The sequence below is a fragment of the Taudactylus pleione genome, unplaced genomic scaffold (genome assembly GCF_031769625.1).
Source record: "Taudactylus pleione unplaced genomic scaffold, aTauple2 ptg000015l, whole genome shotgun sequence".
NCBI classification, from domain to species: domain Eukaryota; kingdom Metazoa; phylum Chordata; class Amphibia; order Anura; family Myobatrachidae; genus Taudactylus; species Taudactylus pleione.
In genome coordinates, this window is record NW_028284417.1 from 4,180,620 (window position 1) to 4,205,327 (window position 24,708).

Sequence of the window (24,708 nt, forward strand, 5' to 3'; positions counted from 1 at the left end):
TGTTTTTATGTCCAAAAGGTTGCACCGAGGTAGCTGGATGACTATGCTAAGCGACACGAGTGGGCGGCACAAACACGTGACCCATCTAGGAGTGACACTGCAGTGGCAGACAGGATGGCAGTTTGAAAAACTAGGCCCCAAACTGTACATAATGCAAAGAAAAAAAAGAGGTGCAAGATGGAATTGTCCTTGGGCCCTCCCACCCACCCTTATGTTGTATAAACAGGACATGCACACTTTAACAAAGCAATCATTTCAGCGCCAGGGTCTGCCACACGACTGTGGCTGAAATGATTGGTTCGTTTGGGCCCCCACAAAACAAGCTGGCAATTAATCTGTCCCTGCACAAACTGGCTCTACGGAGGCAAGATGTCATCCTCATCCTCCTCATCCACCGATTCCTCACCCTCTTCAGTGTTGTGTACATCCTCATCCTCACAGAGTATTAACTCGTCCCCACTGGAATCCACCACCACAGGTCCCTCTGTACGTTCTGGAGGCTGGTCTCCCTGGAAGAGTTGATAATTCATTTTGATGAACATCATCTTCTCCACATTTTGTGGAAGCAACCTCCTACGCCTTTCGCTGACAAGGTTCCCGGCTGCACTAAACACTCTTTCGGAGTACACACTGGAGGGGGGGCAACTCAGGTAAAATAGAGCCAGTTTTTTCAGGGGCCTCCAAATTGCCTCTTTTTCCTGCCAGTACAGGTATGGACTGTCTGACATGCCTACTTGGATGCTGTCACCGATGTAATCCTCCACCATTCTGTCAATGGTGACAGTATCATATGTAGTGACAGTAGACATGTCAGAAATTGTTGCCAGGTCCTTCAGTCCGGACCAGATGTCCAAACTTGGTCCTGCCTGCCCTGCATCACCGCCAGCGGGTTGCTTAGGATACCTAAGTTTTTTCCTGGCAGCCCCAGTTGCGGGAGAAAATGAAGAAGGAGTTGTTGACGTGTCACGTTCCGCTTCAGCTGACAGTGTGTTCACCAGCAGGTCTTTGCACCTCTGCAGGCTTGTGTCGGCCGGAAAGAGAGACACCACATAGGCTTTAAACCTAGGATCGAGCACGGTGGCCAAAATGTAGTGGTCTGATTTCAACAGATTGACCACCCTGGAATCCTGGCAAAGCGAATGAAGGGCTTCATCCACAAGTCCCACATGCCGAGCGGAATCGCTCCGTCTTAGCTCCTCCTTCACTTTCTCCAGCTGCTTCTGCAAAAGCCTGATGAGGGGAATGACCTGACTCAAGCTGGCAGTGTCTGAACTGACTTCACGTGTGGCAAGTTCGAAGGGCTGGAGAACCTTGCACAACACGGAAATCATTCTCCACTGCGCTTGAGTCAGGTGCATACCCCCTCCTTTGCCCATGTCATAGGTGGATGTATAGGCTTGAATGGCCTTTTGCTGTTCCTCCATCCTCTGAAGCATATAGAGGGTTAAGTTCCACCGCGTCACAACCTCTTGCTTCAGGTGATGGCGGGGCAGGTTCAAGAGTGTTTGCTGGTGCTCCAGTCTTCGGCACGCAGTCGCTGAATGGCGAAAGTGGCCAGAAATTTTTCCGGGCCACCCAAAGCGTCTCCTGCACGCCCCTGTCGCTTTTCAGAAAATTCTGCACCACCAAGTTTATTGTGTGAGCAAAACATGGGACGTGCTGGAATTTGCCCAGATGTAATGCCCGCACAATATTGGTGGCATTGTCAGATATCACAAATCCCCAGGAGAGTCTAAGTGGGGTAAGCCACTGGGCGATGATTTCCCTCAGTTTCTCTAAGAGGTTGTCGGCGGTGTGCCTCTTACTGAAACCGGTGATACACAGCGTAGCCAGCCTTGGAACGAGCTGGTGTTTCTGAGATGCTGCTACTGGTGACACTGCTGCTGTTGCTGTGTAAGGTGATACATCTACCCAGTGGGCTGTCACAGTCATATAGTCCTTAGTCTGCCCTGTTCCACTTGTCCACATGTCCGTGGTTAAGTGGACATTGTGTACAACGGCATTTTTCAGGACACTGAGGACACTTTTTCTGACGTTTCTGTACAGTCTCGGTATCGCCTGCCTAGTGAAGTGGAATCTAGACGGGATTTGGAACCGGGGACACACTACCTCCATCAATTGTCTAAATCTCACTGCACTGATGGCGGATACCGGACGCACGTCTAACACCAACATAGCAGTCAAGGCCTCAGTTATATGTTTTGCTTCAGGATGACTGCTGTCGTACTTCATCCTCCTTGCTAAGGACTGCTGGAGGGTCAATTGTTTAGTAAAAGTAGTGGTGTTCCTACTTCCTCTCTGGGATGATGAATGAGTCCCAGCAGCAGCAACAGCAGCAGTGGCAGCAGTAGGCGTAGCAATGCAGGATCCTCCGGAGGAATCCCGGATAGGAGAGTCAGTCATGCCAGTGACATGGCCTGCAGGACTACTTCCGATCCTGACTAAGGAGGAAATTGACGAGGAGGGAGTTGACGGTGTGGTTTGCAGGCGCTTGGATACAACAGGACAACGGGATTTAGGTGTCCCTGGACTGCTTACGGTCTTAGCCAAAGTTTCTGAACTTGACAGTAACTTATTATGAACGAGCTGCAGGTGCCGTATAAGGGAGGATGTTCCTAGGTGGTTAACGTCCCTACCCCTACTTATTCCACCTTTACATATGGTACATATGGCAAGACAGTTGTTGTCTGGATTTGGATAGAAATATTGCCAGACCAAAGAGGTGGAATGTTTGGTCTTCTGCCCAGGCATGACCGTGATGGGCTTTTTCATCCCACGGACAACAACTGTCTCCCCCGGAGCCTGATTTAAACAAACCACATCACCATCAGAATCCTCCTCGCCAACTTCCTCCTCAGCGCCAGCTACACCAGCATCCTCATCCTGTTGTACTTCAACAGTGACATCTTCAATTTGCATATCAGCAAGTGGACTGTGGGTGCTCCTTTCAGCACTTGCAGGGGGCGTGCAAATGGTGGAAAGAGCCACCTCTTCCCATCCAGTGCTGGGAAGGTCAGGCATCGCAACCGCCACCACACTTGGACTCTCCTTGGGGATTTGTGATATCTTCTTAGAACGCACAGTTCTTCACTGTGCTTTTGCCAGCTTAACTCGTTTGATTTTTTTAGTGGGAGGAGGGCTTCCATCGTCATGTGAAGCTGAACCACTAGTCATGAACATAGGGAAAGACCTTAGCCGTTCCTTGCCAATCCGTGTCATAAATGGCATATTGGCAAGTTTACGTTTCTCTTCAGATGACTTAAATGTTTTTTTTAAGGTCATTTTCCTGAACTTTGTCATTTGGGATTGTATGTGGCTTCTACTATGACATTGGGCATCGGCCTTGGCAGACGACGTTGATGGCATGTTATCGTCTATGTCATGACTAGTGGCAGAAGCTTCAGCACTAGGAGGAAGTGGTTCTTGATTTTTCTCTATTTTGTTTTTATCGGAGAAAGTTTGGTCCTCCATTTATGTTATATCGATTTGATATTTACGTGCGGCTAAGGCGCACACAAACACAGAAAATATTTTTTTATTTTTGCTGGAGAGTAGTGCACTTTGTGGGTTACACCACCCTTTAAGAAATGAGCCAGCCGGCTTTTTACTTATGGGACACAGGTGCACGCTTGGCACTACTTTGTTGATGCACGTGCGGCTACTGCGCACACAATTCACAAACACAGAAAATATTTTTTTATTTGGTTTGGAGTGTACTTTGGGGGTTACAGCACCCTTTAATGGTCAAGCCAGCCGGCCCTTTACTTATGACACAGGCGCACGCTTGGCACTACTTTGTTGATGCACGTGCGGCTACTGCGCACACAATTCACAAACACAGAAAATATTTTTTTATTTGGTTTGGAGTGTACTTTGGGGGTTACAGCACCCTTTAACGGTCAAGCCAGCCGGCCCTTTACTTATGACACAGGCGCACGCTTGGCACTACTTTGTTGATGCACGTGCGGCTACTGCGCACACAATTCACAAACACAGAAAATATTTTTTTATTTGGTTTGGAGAGTACTTTGGGGGTTACAGCACCCTTTAACGGTCAAGCCAGCCGGCCCTTTACTTATTACACAGACGCACGCTTGGCACTACTTTGATGATGCACGTGCGGCTACTGCGCACACAATTCACAAACACAGAAAATATTTTTTTATTTGGTTTGGAGTGTACTTTGGCGGTTACAGCACCATTTAACGGTCAAGCCAGCCGGCCCTTTACTTATGACACAGGCGCACGCTTGGCACTACTTTGTTGATGCACGTGCGGCTACTGCGCACACAATTCACAAACACAGAAAATATTTTTTTATTTGGTTTGGAGTGTACTTTGGGGGTTACAGCACCCTTTAATGGTCAAGCCAGCCGGCCCTTTACTTATGACACAGGCGCACGCTTGGCACTACTTTGTTGATGCACGTGCGGCTACTGCACACACAATTCATAAACACAGAAAAAATATTTTTTTTTATAGCACTTGGGGGGAGCACCCCTGATGGACAAAGCACCCCCTGGACAACGCTACAGCACCCCTTTAGGACTGGGACACTGCACAGGACTTTGGAGTGGACACAGCCCCTATGGACAACTGACTGCACAACACAGTCCAGCCAGCCGCTATGGACTTTGAAGTAGTGGACACAGCCCCTATTAACAACAGCAGCACAGCACAACACAGCCAGCCCCTATGGACTTTGAAGTAGTGGACACAGCCCCTATGGACAACAGCAGCACAGCGCAGCACAGCACAGCACAGCACAACACTACTCTGCACTACACTACACTACACAGCCCAGCCAGCCCTAACTCCCACCCTCCCTCTTCACTGTCCACAGCCGAGTGAGAAAATGGCGCCGACGTGGGTACCTTATATAGGATCCAAAACCCGCGAGACCCGGATGGCGGGATGATGACGTTTTGCCTCGATTTCAGATCCGAGTCAGGCGGGAAAAGTCGAGCCTGACTCGGATCGGGGGGTTCGGATTTCAGAAATCTGAACCCGCGCGCCCCTAGAATAAAGGTAGACCTAATGACCATGTCGATCTTTTTACTGTCTGCATTCACAATGTGTCGAACTTTAGGAGGTTTATTTATGAAGTGTTGGGAAAACCCAGCACTTCTGTTTGTGTTTATGCCCGATATGTAAAAGGACAAGTGTATTTGCTAGCTGTGACTTGCTAGTAAAAGCACTGCCCTTTTCAGTATCAGATATAAACACGAACAGAAGTCCGACACTTCGTAAATAACCCCCCAAGTGCTGACCTTCTGAATGTCGACCTTTTTATTGTCGACCAATCAACCGGTATCCTACCCCTCAACATCGCCTTGGGCTCTATTTTATTACCTGGCTGCCACATCCATGGAATCCAAGTACAAAAAATAAAATGCAAGACAAGCGCAAAAATCTGTAATCATGAAATCATAGAGATAATCACACCTAATAAGTCAGTGTCTTGATGGATATGCAAATCCTTAGTTCTGTGGTTTCTTAAAAATGAGGTTCAATCGATACCAAATCTCTCAAATCCGATGTTCCGAGAATATTTAGTAGTAGATGATACATATATAAAGAAAAAAACAAAAAGAAAGAGAAAATAAAACCAGTAGTGCAAACACCTTTTTCCAGGTTAAAAGTTTTTAAATCTTTAAAGATGCACTCACAATTGAAACAATAAAGCAAGCAAAAAACACATCAGCATGAAGACATCATATACTTGCTAGTTCTTATTAGGGTGGTTCACGGAGTTCCGGATACTTCTCAATCCCTCAGCCAGTCCAGGTAAGTATGTCCCATACAAAAGCCGGTGGTTAATGCAGCCACTCCGCTTAACGCGTTTCAAACCTTAGTTGGTCCTGCATCAGATACGAACCTCATTTTTAAGAAACCACAGAACTAAGGATTTGATTATCCATCAAGACACTAACTTAATAGGTGTAATTATGTCTTTATGATCTCATGATTACAGATGTTTGCGCTGGTCTTGCATTTTATTTTTTGTACTTTGATATTTAGGGTGTTTTTATGTGAACCTTCCAGTAATGCATATGATGCATGGTTTAATCTGATCTTTTGCGCATGATCACAGAACATTTATTTTCTTATACCTCAGTGGAATCCCCCAGATCCTGGCAACCTAGGCTGCAGCCTAGTGAGCCTAATGGTAAATCAGGCACTGTATCTATGATACTGCCATGCAGCTCGTACTATGCATAATAAAAATACATTTATTTTCTGTTTTTGTTCCAAAATACTGCCTAATGCTGTCTTATCAGATTTCCATAAGGGCTTATTGTAGTTTACATTCCAGCCTTTGTTACATGTCAGCCTTAGAACTTTATAGATGTGAAATATGCAGTGTTACTGTACCTACTGTATCTACAGGACTGCAGAACATGTTGTCAATATATAGTTAAAATATAGTAATGAAATATATTATTTAATTGTTCACAGATCAATAATCAGACCTTTCATTAAATATCACATAATGATTTGGGCACCAGTTCATGAAAAAGAAGTTATGAAGCTGGAGAAAGACCAAACTTTTTCCAATAAAATTAATAAAGGATATGAATGCTTTAATGTATGAGAAAGATTCAACTAATTAGTTTTATTTATCTTAAATTATTAAATTATTGAGATATATAGAATTTGTGTAATCCATCTGTTCATATGCTTACATAATTTGCCGCACAGAGCTCTGCACTGGAGACTCATAGGTTTGCATGTCCAAATGTTCATTGGCTTCGCTGTTGCTCACCCCCTGTGAACTTGCAAGCATGCACTGAGGTGCAAAGCCTTTCCATGCTCTCTATGAGCCCCATTTATCAAGGATCGCTTTTGCAATACGATCAGGACATGCCAGTAACGCCCTGATCGCATTGCAAAATGCGATCCTATCTGCTGGATGTATTATCCGGGACATGCAGGGAGACGGGCTCCGAAAGGAGCCCATAACTGTGATGTCTGCGGAGGGCAGTCGGGGCTGCTGCGCATGCGCAGTCCCGCGGACTGCACAGGAGCGGCTCTCATTGCCGGCGGAGGGTTCCGTGAGATCCCTCCGCTGGCTGATATGTGGTAAGTTGCCATAGACTACAGCGGCTAACGCTAATGCTTCGCATTCCCGATATTGATACATTTGGCAGCATCGCATCCCCCGTAGAAACCTATGGGAGAGGCGGCTGCCAGCGTCAATGGAGGGATCGCAGCAGGTATCGAGAGATAGCTGTTGCAGTCCCTCCTTAATACACCTGGGGGATACTTAATATTTGAGGTAAACCCCCAAAAACACTCACTTCAATTCACTTTGATAAATGGGCCTCTATGTAAGTGTTGTCTGTCTCTGTATCGTGGCTGAGCCAGGGCCGTAACTAGGGTATATGGAGCCCAGGGCAAATTTTAAAATGGAGCCCCCCCCTATGTGCGCGCGCCTAAGGTGCAAGCATCAAATATGGGCGCGGTCACAAGGGGCGTGACCACTTAAAAATGGGGCGTGTCAACATGACACACACCCATCTCTCTTCACTGTGAACATTCCTTTCCATTCCATATGCACCTTAATGCACTGCTCTCAGTAGTGGTCCCCCTTATGCAGGCCCCCAGTAGTGCCCCTTATGCAGCCCCCTATTAGTTCCCCTTATACAGTGCCCCCAGTAGTGGTCCCCAATATGCAGGCCCCCAGTAGTGCCCCTTATACACTACCCCCAGTAGTGGTCTCCCTTATGCATGTAAGTAGTGATCCCCCTTATACAGTGCCCCATGTAGTGGTCCCCCCTATGCAGTGCCCCAAGTTGTGCCCCTTATACAGTGCCTCCAATAGTGATCCCCCTTATGCAGGCCCCCCATAGGCAAACGCAGGGGGGGTTTCCATCTGCCTGGAAACCCCCGTCCCCAGCCCACACTATGACCACAATAGAAATAGTAATATAATAGATTGTTACTAGTGCTGCATGTTCTTCTCAGTATCACAAATGAAATAATTAGCACCACCTGTGGATCTTTTAACATGTATCAGCCAGTAATAAATAACCTGTGCACCAAATCTGGAAAACATGCACTGTTAGAGATGCACTGCTATAGAGTCCAATATGTACATATACAGTATGTCCACATCTAAAATAAATACGTTCAGCTCAGGCAGGATGGCCCTACTGCTGCATCTAATGGCTTACTGTGATCACTGGTCCTGTATATGCTGGAATTAATACACACAGTACACTTTGTATGACGCTTATTAAAGCTGGTTAAGTACTAATTCTGCTCTCTTCATTGACAGGCCACACTCACTCTAAAATTAAGCATTTGGAAACCCCCCTCTGGAAATCCTGCGTTTGCCACTGCCCCCAGTAGTGATCCCCCTCTATCCAGTGCCCCTTATACAGTGCCCCCAATAGTGTTCCCCCTTATGCAGGCCCCCAGTAGTGATCCCCCTCTATCCAGTGCCACTTATATAGCGCCCCCTGTAGTGGTCCTCCCTATTCAGTGCCCCCAATAGTCCCCTCCATGCAGTGCCCCCAGTAATAGCCCCCTCCCCAGTAGTGGGTCCCCCCCGATGCAGTGCCCCAGTAGCAGTCCCCTCCCCAGTAGTGCCCCAAGTAGTGGTCCCTCCCCAATGCAGTGCCCCAGTAGTAGCACCCTCCCCAGTAGTGCCCCCAGTAGTGGCCCACCCCCACCCCCAATGCAGTTCCTCCAATAGACAACACACGAGTAAAAAAAAAAAAAAATACCACTTACCTTATTCCCTGCTCCGGATCCTGCTCCTGCCGTCGTCCACACCACCGTAGTCTTCCAGGGCTGGCGCGCCCTGCATTATGGCATTATGGACTTGTGCAGCACAGGAGCGGCGCTGGGCAGGCCGTCACCATGGTCGAATGATGCCTGCGTATGAGCGGTATGCAGGGGTGTCTTAAGAGAGGTGGGGGCCCGTGTGCACTCCCTGTGCGGGGCCCCCTCCTCTCTCCCTGGTGGCCGGTAGCCGACTGACTCGGCTAGCCAGCCACCGGAGCCTTTGTAGACTCCGGGCACTATAGAGTGTGCCCTGAGTCTACTGCGCATGCGCAGAACGCCGGAAAATGGGCGCGGCTGCCATTTTTCTGGCACTCAATGCATGCGCAGTAGACTCAGGGCACACTCTAGTGTTCTGAGCAGCGCAGACACCTGACATGGGATCACGGGCAGGTAAGTCTAAAATAATATGGGTGCAGTGTGTGCGGTGCAGGGTCCCCCTGGATCCGGGGGCCCGTGTGCTCCGCACACACTGCACCCATTATAGATACGCCACTGGCGGTATGTGTAAGCTGCAGTGGACTCACCTGGGGGCCCATTTATCAAAGTGTATTTGAGGTATAATCCACAAAAACACTGGGGGTTTACATCAAATATTAAGTGTCCTCGGATGTATTAAGGAGGGACTGCAGCAGCTATCTCCGATACCTGCTGTGATCCCTCCATTGCCGCTGGCAGCCGTCTCCCCCATAGGTTTCTATGGGGCATGTGATCAGTGGCGGGCTGGACCGGAGGGCAGGGTGCCATGTGCCCCCCGGGCCGCAACGTCATGCAGGCCGCGGGCCGCGGGCAGTCTGTGTCACTGTGGCACAGACTGCACCGCGTGTGTAGCGCTGACCGGACGGAGTTCGGTCAGCGCTACACAGCACAAACACACAGCCACCGGAGCCGGCAGCTGTGTGTTTGCTGTAATCAGCAGCCGCTGAGAGTCTGTCAGACTCCTCGGCTGCTGCTGCTCCCACTGCGGGAGCCATCTTCTGTCTCCCGCAGTGGGTAATGGGAGAGACGTCGTCATGACGTCGTCTCTCCCATAATGCAAAGCGGCCGGAGGAGCCGGTAGAAGCATCGGGACCAGGAGCGGGAGTTTCAGGTAAGTGTTTTTTTAGTTTTTTATTAAGTCTCTCTCTACTGGGGGGGGACTACTGGGGGCGCTACCAGGGGGGGGGGATTACTATGGGGGCACTACCAGGGGGAGATTACTACTGGGGGCACTACCAGGGGGGTGGATTACTACTGGGGGCACTACAAAGGGGGGGACTACTACTACTGGGGGCACTACAAGTGGGGGACTACTACTGGGGGCACTACAAGGGGGGGACTACTACTACTGGGGGTACTACAAGGGGGGGACTACTACTACTGGGGGCACTACAAGGGGGGACTACTACTACTGGGGGCACTACAAGGGGGGGACTACTACTACTGGGGGCACTACAAGGGGGGCTACTACTGGGGGCACTACAAGTGGGTACTACTACTACTACTGGGGGCACAACAAGGGGGTGACTACTGCTAGGGGCACTACAAGGGGAGGGGACTACTACTAGGGGCACTACATAGGGGGGAGGGGACTACTACTAGGGGCACTACATAGGGTAGGGGACTACCACTGGGGGCACTGCATCGAGGGACCACTGCTGGTGGCTCTATATAAAGGGCAATACTGGGGGTACTGCATAGAGGGGAGACTACAACTGGGGCCACTATTTAAGGGGCATTGCATAAGGGTTACCACTATTGGGGGCACTGCATGGGGGGTGGACTGCTACTGGGGGCACTATATAAGGGGCACTGCATAGGGGGTACCACTATTGGGGGCACTATATAAGGGGCTTACTACTGGGGGCACAAGGGGCACTGCATAGGGGGGGATCACTACTGGGGGCACTACTGGAGGCCTGCATAAGGGTGTTCTCTCCTGTGGTACTACGACAGGGGGCTGCCCTAATCTTTATTTTTACCTTACATTAATCCCATATGGACCCGCCTCCTCCCTGAAACACTTGAGGGGGGGCGGCACCGTTGAACGCACGTTCTTCGGGCACCCTGGCTACACGCTACTCCTCTGCCAGGGCCGCCTGCATGCATTTGCCCACCAGGCTAAAAGTTGCCAGTCAGCCCCTGCATGTGATGCTGCCAAATTTACCAATATCCGGAATGCGATGCCTATGGGCTACACCACGCATAATTAGCCAGCAGAGGGATCCGCCGGAGCCCTCCCCGGCTATGGCGGCTGTGCATGTGCAGTCTGCGGGACTGCGCATGCACAGCACTCCCTGCACTGGCCAACAGCTCTCCAGAGACATCGCAGGGACGAGGTCTTTTCGGAGCCCGTGTCCTTGCATGTCCTGGATGATACACCCGGCCGGTATGATCGCATTTTGCAATGCAATCATGGGTGTTACTGGCATGCTCTGATCGCGTTGCAAAAGCCATCATTGATAAATGGGGTCCTGATGTTACTGCTGAATGGGGGAAAAAATTGTACAATCTTTATTAACAAATGGACAATTGTGACAGAGCTCACTTCCTGCTTCCCTCGGGAAGAGAAGCAGATATTAGCAGCAAGATGTGATGAAACCAGCACTGCAGAAGACACCCAACGGTAAGTAATAGCGAGTCTCTTAGCGCCACCATAGGTGCTCATGGCACCGCTGATATACTTCCCTGTTTTCAGTAATTGCAGGCAGCAGAAAGAGATATCCCTTTTGTACATATCGAGAAGCGATATGTACAAGGATTTTTTTTTTTTTTACTTCCTTTACGAAATGGAGCCCAGTATATTGATCTAAAAGAGGTAAGAGAACCTGCTTGCAAACTATGGAAAATAAGAGTTATATGCAGGCCCGTTAAGAGCGGCGCCAAGCCCCGATAAAAAGGGGGCGTGACCTAATCACGGGAGGCGTAGTCACGCCCCCGTAGGTCCAAAGAAAAAAGTTTTGCAGCTGTGCGCTAGCGAGGGGGACGCAGTGATCACTCCTCCCACAGGCATTGGAGACTGCTGTGGTTGCTTCTTAGCAGCTGCGAGCAGTCTCGTAGTGCAGCCCAGCACACAGCAGTGTGTGCTGGGCTGCTATGATGTAAGATGGGGGGAGCGTTGCCGGACCCGGGCCCCCGCCGGGCCCCTCCAGCAAGCCCAGGCCCGGGTAATTTGTACACGCTCCCCCCCCTGATTATATACATGGGGTTTAGCCAAATTGCAATGGGAAAAGTGCTTAGTGGGGCTATGTGGTCCAGTCAGACAGCAGTGTTGGTTAGGGGTTCAAAGAGTTTTTTCAATATATTTATTTCTGTTTTGTGTGGACAATGTAGAGGGGTGGTAATTGAGTTATAGAGTCCAGGTACAGGGGCGTAGCTGCCGTGGGTGCAGAAAATGCGGTCGTTATGGGGCCCCCAGCACCTTTAGGGCCCACTTCCCCTTGCACCCAGCTCACCTCAGTGGCATTACACAGCGAGAGAATAGAAGTGGCTGCTGATCCCGCCACACTTCAGCCTGTGGCTAGGAAGCAGTTTGTTGCAGATATCATTACCGCTGCGGGCCCCATGTCAGACTTATTATGTCATGACGTCTCTCCCACAGTGCAGAGCGGGACGGGAGGAGCAGACAGCGATGGTCGCGGAAGGAGCAGGATTCAGGTAAGTTGTGTGGGTTTTTTGTGTGTGTGTGTGTAACGGGCACGGGCACTGACACTGGCACTGCATATGGGGGGCGCTACTGGGGGCGCTACTAGGGCCACTGTATGGGGGGCCACTACTGCGGGCACTGTATAGAGGGGGTGGCTGCTACTGGGGGCACTGTATAGAGGGGGTGGTGCTACTGGGGTACTGTATAGGGGGGCCTACTACTGCAGGCAATGCATAGGGGGGCTACTATTGGGGCACTGCATAGAGGGAACTACTACTGGGGTCAATGTATAGGAGGACTACTACTGGGGGCACTGTGTAGGGGGGACCACTTCTGGGGGCACTGTATAATGGGCACTACTGGAGACACTTCATAGGGGGACCACTACTGGGGGCACTGTATATGGGGCACTGCATAGGGGGACCCAAAGCATATTCTTGCACCTGGGCCCACCACTCTCTAGTCCTGCCACTGGTACAGAGCAGAGTATTCAAGGGAGATATTATGAAAGAAGTGAAAAGATGCAGTTTTGTTTAAGGCCTTGTATGTTATATTGGATTTGGATATGTTTCTTATGTGTGCCACACAGCTATGGCCCGATTCCCTGTTCTGCTGATCTGATCCACCGATTGGCAATCAAAAATGTAGATCAGCGGATATTTATGATCAACAAGTTAAAGATCCCAGACTCTCCGAACATGTTGGATTTCTCCAATCCACTAACCCCAGCATTTCCAGAACGGGGAATTGCAGACATACAGGCTAGATGTATGGGCCTTATAAGATGTACATAACAAGATTTGGATAGAAAGGACAGTTCTGAGTCAAGGTGACACTTGGCCACTTGCCAACATAAATGGTTAGAGATCCGGAGAGGACAGGATAGCAAAAGAATCATTAGTTTTACAAATGAAGTGGTAGAGATAGAGAAAAACAAAGGCCTTAGGACTGAGTCTTGTGGTACTCCAACTGATAGAGGAAACAGGCTTGAGGTACATGTAGAGAAATGAACATTGAAAAAGAAATTTAATGAGCAACATAAGAACCAGGATTGGATAGAGTTTAGAACACCTAGGAATTGAAGCATTTGTATAAGTAGTAAGTGGTCAGCAGTGTCAAAGGCAGCTGATAAGTCCAGAGGAATTAGATGTGAGTAAAAGTTTTTGGGTTTAGCAATGATGAAACCAATAACCACCTTATTCACGGCAGTCTCTTTGTAATATTGAGAAGCTTGACTGAAAATAGTCCAATAGGTTTTGTGTGGAAAGGGTGTAAAGAGAGTTTAGGCAAACTTCTCGAGAAGCTGGGGGAGGCATTATCATTGAGAGATGGGACAGTAATCAGGAAGTTCAGGTCAGAATAATTTTGTTTCACAGTGGGAGTAACCACTAAATTCTGGAATAATGATAAAAAGATAACAGAAAAATTACAAAGGCTGTAATTTAGGTACCAATTCTAAAGAAACCATATTTCTTATACAAATGGTGCCAAATTAGCAAATACAGATTATTTATTAATATAAAATTGTTTTATCAGGGAAGTTCACATTTTTCCCTGCTCCAAAACATCTGTTGACATCGGTTATATTCCTACGCAAACAGGCATCTTCTGGACCATGTTATCTCCTATGTGAATAGTGAATGCCGATTGAAGTCACCATTTGACCAGGGAGGGTCAAGTCTTCAGATATTCCTCATTTCAGAGAATCCACCATATACTGTAGCTAAGGAAGACTCCGACTTAGGATAAATCACACATTTATCAAAAAAGTTTAAAACGAGCATATCAGGGTCAAACAACCCTGATAGTAGAAAGCATGTACTGCATGTACCAATTTTGTAGCTGCATTAGCACAAAGTCACAGCTCAACTGCAGCACAAGACAAAAGGAAGGGAACGACTGCCTCCAACTAAAATATAAAACACATAGGCTTTCACATGAAAAAAACAAACAGGGTTACATAGGGAGATAAACTCATACATACATAATTATATATATATACAGGGTTACATATAGAGACATACATACAGACAGGATTACACATAAAGACACAGAAGGGTTCATGTAGAGACATACACACACATACAGGCAGGGTTACATATAGAGACATATACACACACATACAGGCAGGTTTACATATGGAGACATATACACACATACAGGCAGGGTTACATATAGAGACATATACACACACATACAGGCAGGGTTACATATACAAACATATAGACACACATACAGGCAGGATTACATATAAAGATATATAAACACACATACAGACAGGGTTACATAGAAAGACACACAGAAGGGTTGCATATATACACACAGAGACAGAGTGGAGGACACAAACAATATGTTCCCCTGCAGTCTCACCCCCTCTCACCTTGATGTGGAGCCTCCAGCAGTTCCCTCATCCTCCATGCTGCCTGAACTTGACAGAATAGTTTCCGGTGTAGCCCCTCCCTCCTGTTCAGGTCAGAGGAACATGTGTGCTGGGCTCCTCCAATCAGGGCTCAGAACATGCTCCTTTGACCCCTGGGTGTGTCACCATAGCGAAGCAGGAAGGAGCTGCAGTAAGCACTGTCATTGTCTCTTCCCTGATGTGGCCCTGATAGCAGCAAGCAGGCACCGGGCACCCTAGGACTACCTGGCACTAGGCACCCTTCTCAGTGTGGCACTCTACGCGGCCGCATACCCAACATAATGGTTGGCCGGCCTTGCTTACGTGGTCATCCAGAAGTTATCCAGTCATAATTTCGACAATACAATGTCGACATTATGATGCCAACATTGTTAAAATGTTGATATGGAACATGTTGACTTTTGCATAATATTGCCATGTTCACATTGTCGACATCTGAAATGTTGACATGTTAAATTCCAACATTCTCAGAATTCTGTCAGTTAGGTTTTGGCTCAGGGAGCTGAGGGTTATGGCTAAGCTGCGAGAGGGGAGGGATAGGGCTAGGCTGCGAGAGGGAAGGATTAGAGCTAGGCTGCGAGAGGGGAGGCTTAGGCTGCAGCTACTACTTGCTAGTACTGTGCTATGAGGATCTCACTTAGGGCTCTATTTATTAACATTATTTTTACTAAAATAAAGTGAAAAAGGGTGTTTTCACACCCTTTTCACATTATTTTAGTATCACCTATAGTTATTACAGGGCAATTGGAGTAGAATTAGTAAAATTCTACTTCAACCCCTAAGTATCACTTATTTTTAGTAAAGCAGATAGCACTTCCCACAATTGTAATGGGAAATGTGATCCGACTAGAGTTACTAAAAATACATTGTAAAAAAATACCGGGGGAAGCCCTGTGATAATAACGCCACCTGGAGGTGGCGTTATCCAGGGTCTCCCCCGGTTACCAGGCTCCCACTCTGCTCTAACGGGGAGAGCAGAGGCGGGAGCCGGTACCAGTAATCAGCTATGTGGTCTAAACAGACTGCAAGCTGATTGCTGTAAGAAAAAGAAAAAAAAATGGAAACTTTTTTTTTTTACTTACCTGACTCCAGGGACCGGTGATCGGGCCTCCGGTGATGGCTCCTCTCCGGTCAGCTGGTCTCCCACAGTGCACTGCTGCCCGGTCATCAGGTGATCGGGCCCCAGTGCAGTATGGGAGATCACCTGATCGGGAAGCCCGGAGAAGATCACCGGAGGCCAGGAGGATGCAGGTAAGTGTAATGAAGGGAGAGGGGGGGTCGGGGGGTCGCGGGGGTCCACGATCATGTGGGGCGGGGCTTAGCATCGGTGGGGGGTAGCAGCGACGGTGGGTCGGCGCATGCGCGGGCTCTTAGTCGTGGTATTTTTTCCGAAAATACCGCGACTGGAGTGCGGATGGGATCCGCAGGGACAGAACTTTATCGCAAGCTCTGTCCCTGCAAGGGATTTATAGTAAATCCCTGTGATATTGCCTGAATTCGCAATGCGAATTCACTCGGTAATATCACACTACAATCCGCATTCAATATGCGGATTGTAGTAAATAGAACCCTTAGAAGTGGATGCATATGAGCTAAGAATATATGCAGCGAAAAGACACCTAAAAAAGCATATTTATCTCTCTCTGTATAAAATGTGTGTGTATACATATATATATATATATATATATATATATATATATAGTAGATATGTATCTCAAGATGTTTACAGCTCAAAAGAAGTAGTATTTCTGCCAAGCAGTCCCCTTATAGCATTGAAATGGCACGGAGAAAGCATGGAGATATTGCAGTAATGAAGAAATTTGGCATGTGATTGATAGAATAAAGGCCCTGATTCAGAGCCGTTCGTTAGAGGCAGTACGCTCGTTGCGTTCCGATGTTGACTAACCGCGCATGAGCCGGTGTTACACTGCGCATGTGCGTACGGTTGATTGCGAGTTTTTTTTGTCTCGTTCGTCAAATAGCGTACAGGAAGTGACATGTCAAATGTGATTGACAGAACAGGCCGTTTTTGGGCGTTGACAGGGGTGGAGATGGAAAAACGCAGGCGTGGGGCGTACATACATTAACAAATGCGAACATCAAATGTGTTCGTACAAACTCATACGTCACTGGATGATCCTCTTTCCCTTCAAAATGCTCGCACAGCTTAGGGGCTGGATAACTCGACCACAGTGGCGATGGCCTTCTCCTCCGTCCCGGCACTCCACGATGTTGCATCGATTAATCACGGCTTGTCAGAAACTCAATTAGTGTTGGATTGAAAACCGGCTTGGTATGTGTTTGGAAAGCAGTTTTTTTGGATAGCACAAAACCGAACGCAGGTGGAAATCATAGCTGCTAATGTCAGGATTACACAATCAATTAGCGGACATTTGTGGGGGTGTATTTTGGCCGCAATGTGTTCGTTTTTGGACTATTGTAACAATAATGTCATCATGTTTAGGTTTGGTCCCTCATTTTGTGTTTGCAAGGTGTTTTTTACTCCTTAGGTAATGTTTAAAACGTTCCTTAACGAGCACTTTTTTTACAATGTGTAATTTGTGTTTTTGAACGTTGTTGGCTTGTGGGCCCGGATTAAAAGTAACCCATTTTGTAAAGAATGTCAGAATACAAAGTCGTACATTTCTGGAAAATTTATTTGTATCCACCCATAAAAAAAAACATATTGAACTACAACATTTTGGGCAGTGTTCCACAATATTTATTAATTGTGCAAACAATAATTTTTGAATAAATGTAAATGTAAAAATTAAAAACAATTCACAAGAAAGGAGAGGGAAGTTTTGGCCAGAAAGGAATATGATGCAAGCACAGAAGGAGTGTGGGAAAAGTAGCCAATGGTGTCACCGTTTTTTCGCCCGTTTGGCGGGGGGAGGGAGGGCGCCAGACCGGGTCCGGGATGTCATCGGGCTGGCCTGTCCAGAGGCAGATGTTGTGGCCTCTGGACTAGGCACAGGGCTAGGCACATTTGGAGGATTGGCTGATGTTGTGCCAGAGGTGGAGGATCCTGATGTTCCGGCAGGAAGGGAGGTCGGCTCCACCATGTGCTGGTGAACGAGCTGCTCCAGGGCAGTGGCGATGCGGATGTTGGCCCTGGTATTTTCCGCCAGGGCCTGACCAATGGTCACGTTGGCCGCAGCATTTTGCTCCAGGGCCTCAGCCACCCATACCAGACTGGCGTCCATCCTCTGCAGAATCTCCGTATGGAAATCCGATTTTAAATTGAGTTCTGTGAGGAGGGACACTGCCTGCGAGGGGGATTGCCCTGGACTGGCTTCTGCAGGGTCCTCAGCCGGATGTACTGGTTCCTCCCCTGCAGAGCCAGCAGAAATTCTGCGGCCAAGGCTCCCCTCTGGAGCAGACTCATCAGCCTGTGTCTCTGTTGGAAAAATGAGAAAAGACTCACATTAGAATCTACATATTGGCACAATAACATTTCACAGTTGGTGACATCACAACATTTACCTGGGACAACATGAGGAGCCACAAAGTCTGGCATGTCCGTATCCATGTTGGACACGCCAAACACCTCCACAGGCTGCACACACCCCTGTGCCAGCTCTTCTAAATCTGTAAACTCCAATGACACAGGGGTGGGACCTCCACCTGTCCCCCTTGCATGCCTAGCCCTGTGTGCCATTTTTTGTTTCAGCCGTCTGTGGGTTAAATTGGAACCATTTCTTTTTATTTGATTGGGTTGTTGGTTTTAGGGTGGTCAAGTGTTTACTTATCGCCGTTTGACATAATCCCCCACCCTATTGACCTCCACGGCTACCTCTTCCCACATTCTCCACTTCTGGCTTGCACTCATATTCCTGTCTGCCTGTGGCAGGATGTCCACACACTTCTGAATCAAAACCTCCATCTCCTTTCTTGTGAATTGTGGCTGCCTTTTCTTTTTGGCAGCTTTGCCCGGATTACTGGGCCCAGCAGCCTCTTCCATGTCATCCTCCTCACCTATTTGGGGTAATTTGAAGAAATCTCAAATTCCCAACTTGCACAATAATATGTTTAGAATTAATCATTGAGTCAAAATGCATGAAATACTTACCGCGGGACTGTTGTCCATTGTTTTCCTGGTCTGTATCCATGTGTGTTGTTCCAACTAGAAATACACCAGAATTGTGTTTTTGTCTTGTGACGTATTTATACATGCGTCCTTATTTTGCGGCCGCATCATTGATTGTGCGTTCCTCTGATCCTTCCTTAATTTGGGCGGGAAACGAAACACTATTTATGGGTTGTGGCGTTTCGACTCGAGGTGGCGTTTATTGAATGTTGGAGGTTAAGTTGGTTGGAGTTGATTGTTGGCTGGTTTTGGAGATTGCGTTTATTGTTTATTTTTTTGTGTTAGCGGTTTTTCTTGGTTTTCATTTCCTTTTTTTCACTTTTGGTTTTTTGGATCGTTTCCAGTTTTGGTAAGTTTGGGGAAGTATAACTTCGGGGCAATTTGTCTCTCATTGTGGTGTTGATTTTTCTAATATTTTTTTTCCGTCATTTCATCTCTCTTAGGTTTTTTTTTGGCTCTGCCCCAAAGACATTTTGGTCCGGTTTCTTAGATATTAGCTCTTGATAAGTTCATGTGTTAAATTTTTTAGGGAAAGTTCTTGTTTGTCTGTACGCAACTTTGGTTGGCCTTCCACATGTGACGTTGTTTTTTGCCAAATCGAACTCTGTGTTTTTTGTTAATATTTTTGGCCGCCGTTATTGTGCCCTGCATTTGCGATCTAATTTGCGCATTTTTACTACTTGCTATTGTGCCCTGTATTTGCGAACTAATTAGCGCATTTTTACTACTTGCTATTGTGCCCTGTATTTGCGAACTAATTAGCGCATTTTTACTACTTGCTATTGTGCCCTGTATTTGCGATCTAATTAGCGCATTTTTACTACTTGCTATTGTGCCCTGTATTTGTGAACTAATTAGCGCATTGTGAAATGTGTATTCATCCCTTAATAATGTTTTTTGTCGCCTGGAGCATTGGTTGATTACATTTGGCCTCTATTTGGCGTAGTGTGCGTAACGTCATTTTGCTCTTGGGCCAAATGTGTGTGTGTCCCCTTTTATGTTTTGTGTTGCTTAAATTTGTGATAATGACATGGCCAGCATAAAATGATGTATATTTTTGATGTTATTATTTGCAGTTACAACATATCATGACAATACCCCGGCATGTAAGCATCACTGGATGGTATTTGAAAGCAAAGTTTCATGTATTTTTAGTGGGTGTTGTAAAAAGGCTGACCTTCCAATGTTGTCATTTCAGGTTGATTTGGGTCGGATTGTTCTGGCCCTGCTCCCGGAAGCCGACCAACCTCAATCTCGTCCCAGGCGTAGGCATCGTAGGCGTGCAAGGCCCCAGATATTTCGAACACGTGTCACCCTTTTTGGAATGCCAGATGATGAGGTTTTAAGATGATACCGTCTTCCTCCAAAAATCATCATAGACACTCTCTCATTAATAGAGAGTGATCTTGAGCGGCAAATTGACAGTCCTACAGCAATTCCACCACTTACGCAATTAATGGTGGTGTTACATTTCTGTGCCTCAGAATCGTTCCAAACAACGGTGGGAATAGTGGCGGGCATCTCATAATCCTCCTTTTCCCGGATCCTGAGGGCAGTGATGGAGGCACTTTTCAAGCACCGCCATCATTTTATTCAAATGCCTTTGGATATGGGTGCCCTTAGTGTGGCCAAGGCCAATTTTTACCAAATAGCTGGCTTCCCACACATCATAGGGGTTGTGGATGGTACTCACATACCACTTCAGCCTCCAGCACGGCTGGAGGCAATATTTAGAAACCGTAAACACTATCACTCCCTCAATGTAATGGTGGTATGTGATGCCTCCCTCCAGATCCTGTCCCTGAATGCAAAATTACCAGGAAGTGCACATGACTCCTTCGTCATCCGGCAATCAGGGATATGGCACAAATTAACCAACCTACAAGCTGGTGATGCGTGGCTTCTGGGTAAGTGGAGACCTTTAGTACATAACAATGTTAAGCTTCATACAGAGTGAGCCTGATGTTGTCTTTTCGTTTTCACAGGAGACAGTGGCTACCCTTGCACGTCCTGGCTGCTCACTCCTTATTTGGCTCCCACACCAGGGCCACAAAGTGAGCATAATTCCGCACTTACTGCCACCAGGCAAGTGGTGGAGCACTGTATCGGCCTTTTAAAAGGCCGATTCAGATGCCTCCACCGCTCTGGTGGCGAACTCATGTATTTGCCGGATATGGTTTCGAAAATTGTGGTCCTGTGTGGGATATTTCACAACATCGCCATAAGGAGTGGTGTCCCAATGCAGCCAGAGGATGCCTTACCTGAGGATGGCCCCCCCGAGGTTGGTCGGAGGTCAGTATGTGGGGAGGCCATACGCGATGATGTGGTGGCCAGATTTTTTAGGTAATTATTTGCAAAAAACCAGTGTTGATACCTAATGTGGTTGGGTTTGTTTGAGAGCATCTAATTTTTTGCTAATTTGTTTCTCCCTCTTCTGTTTTTTGACATAATCTTTGGCACTCCAACGATGACTACTTCCTGCTACCCTTACAAAACCTGTATGTGGATATTTTGTGGCTATATTCGGGAACACTTCTTGCCACGCCATATATGTGGAATCATGTTGGCATGGTCCTTCGTCAACCAGTTCTTGATTGTTTTTTTTGGGTGTTTGTTTTTTGGTATGTGTTGTATTTGAGATTATCACTGTGTGTTTTGTTTGTGAGTGACCACTTTGCAATTTCTGTTATGTTGGTAATACATTTTTTTACAGCGAAATGTTGTCCCTTTTTTGTAAAAGTTACCACCAAGTGTAACCAGGTTCACACATGTAACATTTGACTAAGGGGTAATCCAGTACTGACGCCATTTGTGCAAAAATGATTCCTTTATTCTGGGTCCAAACCAACACCAATAGGAAGCCTGTACAATCCTTTTGCTTCGTAATATTGCCCTAAGCTGCTTGCACACCAACTAGGAACCTGGAAAATGTTGAAATATCTAATTGTGACTACACCAAAAAAGGGAAATCAGATTTGTACTGTTAGGTGTTTCTTGTGGCTGTTTGACCCAAAAATACAACACACACTCTTATTGGCCCAAATGTGAAATCCTTGCAGGAACACTATACTTATGTCAGGGTAAACAATATGTGGTTGGGACAAAACGAATGAGCCAGAACGTAACTTCAAACAAAACAATTTATTTACAGAATGTTGAACAAAAAAAAAACTAGTCCCTAAGGAGGACCGACATACGGTCAAGGACCACCAGCACCCCGATGATTTGGCTGTGCATCTGGGCCACACATCCTGTTAAATTTGCCCGAAGCCTCTATTCCTCTGTGGGTGAGAAAAAATTGGGGATTAATACAACAATAGTGAAACCACATAAAAAAACAATAAAAATAAATAAATAAAAAAGCATTAAAATTCATCACACTAAAATGGTGTAGGGCAAAAATACAAGGCCTATGTCCAAATTCAGACAGGTGTGCTATGTGTATGTTGAAAACAGCAGTAACAGGTTACGGCAAACGACCAAAACCACTTATTTTTGTGTTAAACAAACAAAAAACATAAAATTAACTACAAAAAACAAACAGTTTGTGTCGAAAAAAAACAGCAAAAAAAAACATACCGGAAGACCCAACGCCAGCTACAGAAGGCCCTCCATCATCGTCCTCGGAGGTGGGTCCATTCCCCAAAGATCGGGGCGGTGTAATGACCGACTCCGGGGAGGGGGTCATTCAAAGAGGGGTGGTTGGAGGAGAGGGGGAATTGGGACGGAGGGGAAGGAGTCCAGCAAAATCTGGCTGAAGGTGTAGGAAGGCTGGGGAGGAGGGGGGAATAGGGGAAGGAGTGGAGTTGGAGTGTTGGCTGGGGGTTGGGGAGAGTGGCCGTGCTCGCCGTCTGGCGGGACGCTGATGGCGTAGTCTTCGCTGGGCCCCTAAAAGATGGGAAACAAATTGTGGTTAGATCCAACACAAATCCGCAAACAAAATCAATTTCAAATGCACCCCCAAACCCCCCCCCCCAAAAAAAAAAATTAGAATGAATAAAGATGAAAGACAGGGAAAAATTGGCCATGCAGATATGAGGAGAATGAATAAAGATGAAAGACAGGGAAAACATGGCCATGCAGATATGAGGAGAATGAATAAAGATGAAAGACACGGAAAACATGGCCATGCAGATATGAGGAGAATGAATAAAGATGAAAGACACGGAAAACATGGCCATGAAGTTAGGGCCACAAAGACAAACATGAAAACCACAACCCATTAAACTTACTCGCAGCGATCTGCATGCGAAAGCATGCCAGCAAGCGGGGCGTCCGCCGTTGCAGGTCCGACCACCTGCGCTCCAGCTGCCCGATATGGCGGCGTGAGCCGAAGGAGCGCAGGCGGACCCGAACCTCCGCATATGCGGATCGCTTCTCCCGGTTGGTGATGGGTGGAGGCTGACTGGTTATCCGCCGATCCATCACCTTCGTAAGCACCAGCAGCTCGCGCCTGGTGAATGCGGAGGCTCTCATGATGGCAATGGAGTTTTGCCAAAAAATCATTTTTGATAAAGTGCTCAAAAATTTTCTGATCAGCTAATGTATTTAGGATATTAACAGGAGCAATTCTATTGGTTAGTGTATGAGTCATGTGTTCGACAGGGCCAGAAATCTGAGGAGACTTATGATAGGCTTAATGCAGTGACATGCGTAAGCAAATTTACATTAAAAAATTAACTCCATGAAATATGCGGGGCTAAAAACAAATATACCAATTAGTTTATAGGGGTTAACATGTATTTTGACAAATAAAAGCGAATGTTTAAGCCGTACGTATTCTGCGGGTAAACACAAACACGGACATAAATAAAGTTTATTGCATTGTGTAAAAAAAAAAAAAAAAACCAATTAAGCTAATTGATATATTGATTGGCATGTTACGATTGAGGGAGGTAGGCAGAATAAACGAGCAGTTAATCGAAATGTCTCAGGCCAACTTCCGGGTAGTACTAGTGCGGGCGTTCCCTTCAAACCACTTCGGGGATGTACGCTCGCTATTTGGCACGCTCGTTAGTTAGAGGAGGGGTCGCCTGAGTTTGGGGAGGATGTTTTGATGCGAACGAAAATACGAGCGTGTGCCTGAATTTAAATATTTCTTTACGTTCGCCTAACGTACGAACGGCCACTTGCGTCCGGGTCTGAATGAGGGCCAAAGTCGCATTGCCCTATTTGTACATGATATAGTAATATAATTATCATATGTATATACAAGTGGTAATATTGTCTTGACAGTGTTAATAAATGCAAAAATTGCAAGTTCCATATAAAATACATTACATTATGTTACATTAGTAAGATGTAACAGTTTAATTGGTAAATTACAGTAGTTTACTTAATATTCTGAACAAGTTTACTGATGTTCTGCAGCAGTTTAGTTATGCTAACCCAGGGGGCCCATGTTCTGAAGCAGTTTAGTTATGCTAACCCAGAGGTTCCCATGTTCTAAAGCAGTTTAGATATGCTAACCCAAGGGGCCCCATGTTCTGTAGCAATTTAGTTATGCTAACCCAGGGGACCCCATGTTCTGTAGCAGTTTAGTTATGCTAACCCAGGGGATCTTATGTTCTGTAGCAGTTTAGTTATGCTAACCCAGGGGGCCCCATGTCCTGTAGTAGTTTAGTTATGCTAACCCAGGGACCCCATGTTCTAAAGCAGTTTAGTTGTGCTAACCCATGGGGCCCCATGTTCTGTAGCAGTTTAGTTATGCTAACCCAGGAGGCCCCATGTTCTGTAGCAATTTAGTTATGCTAACCCAGGGGGTCCCATGTTTTGAAGCTGTTT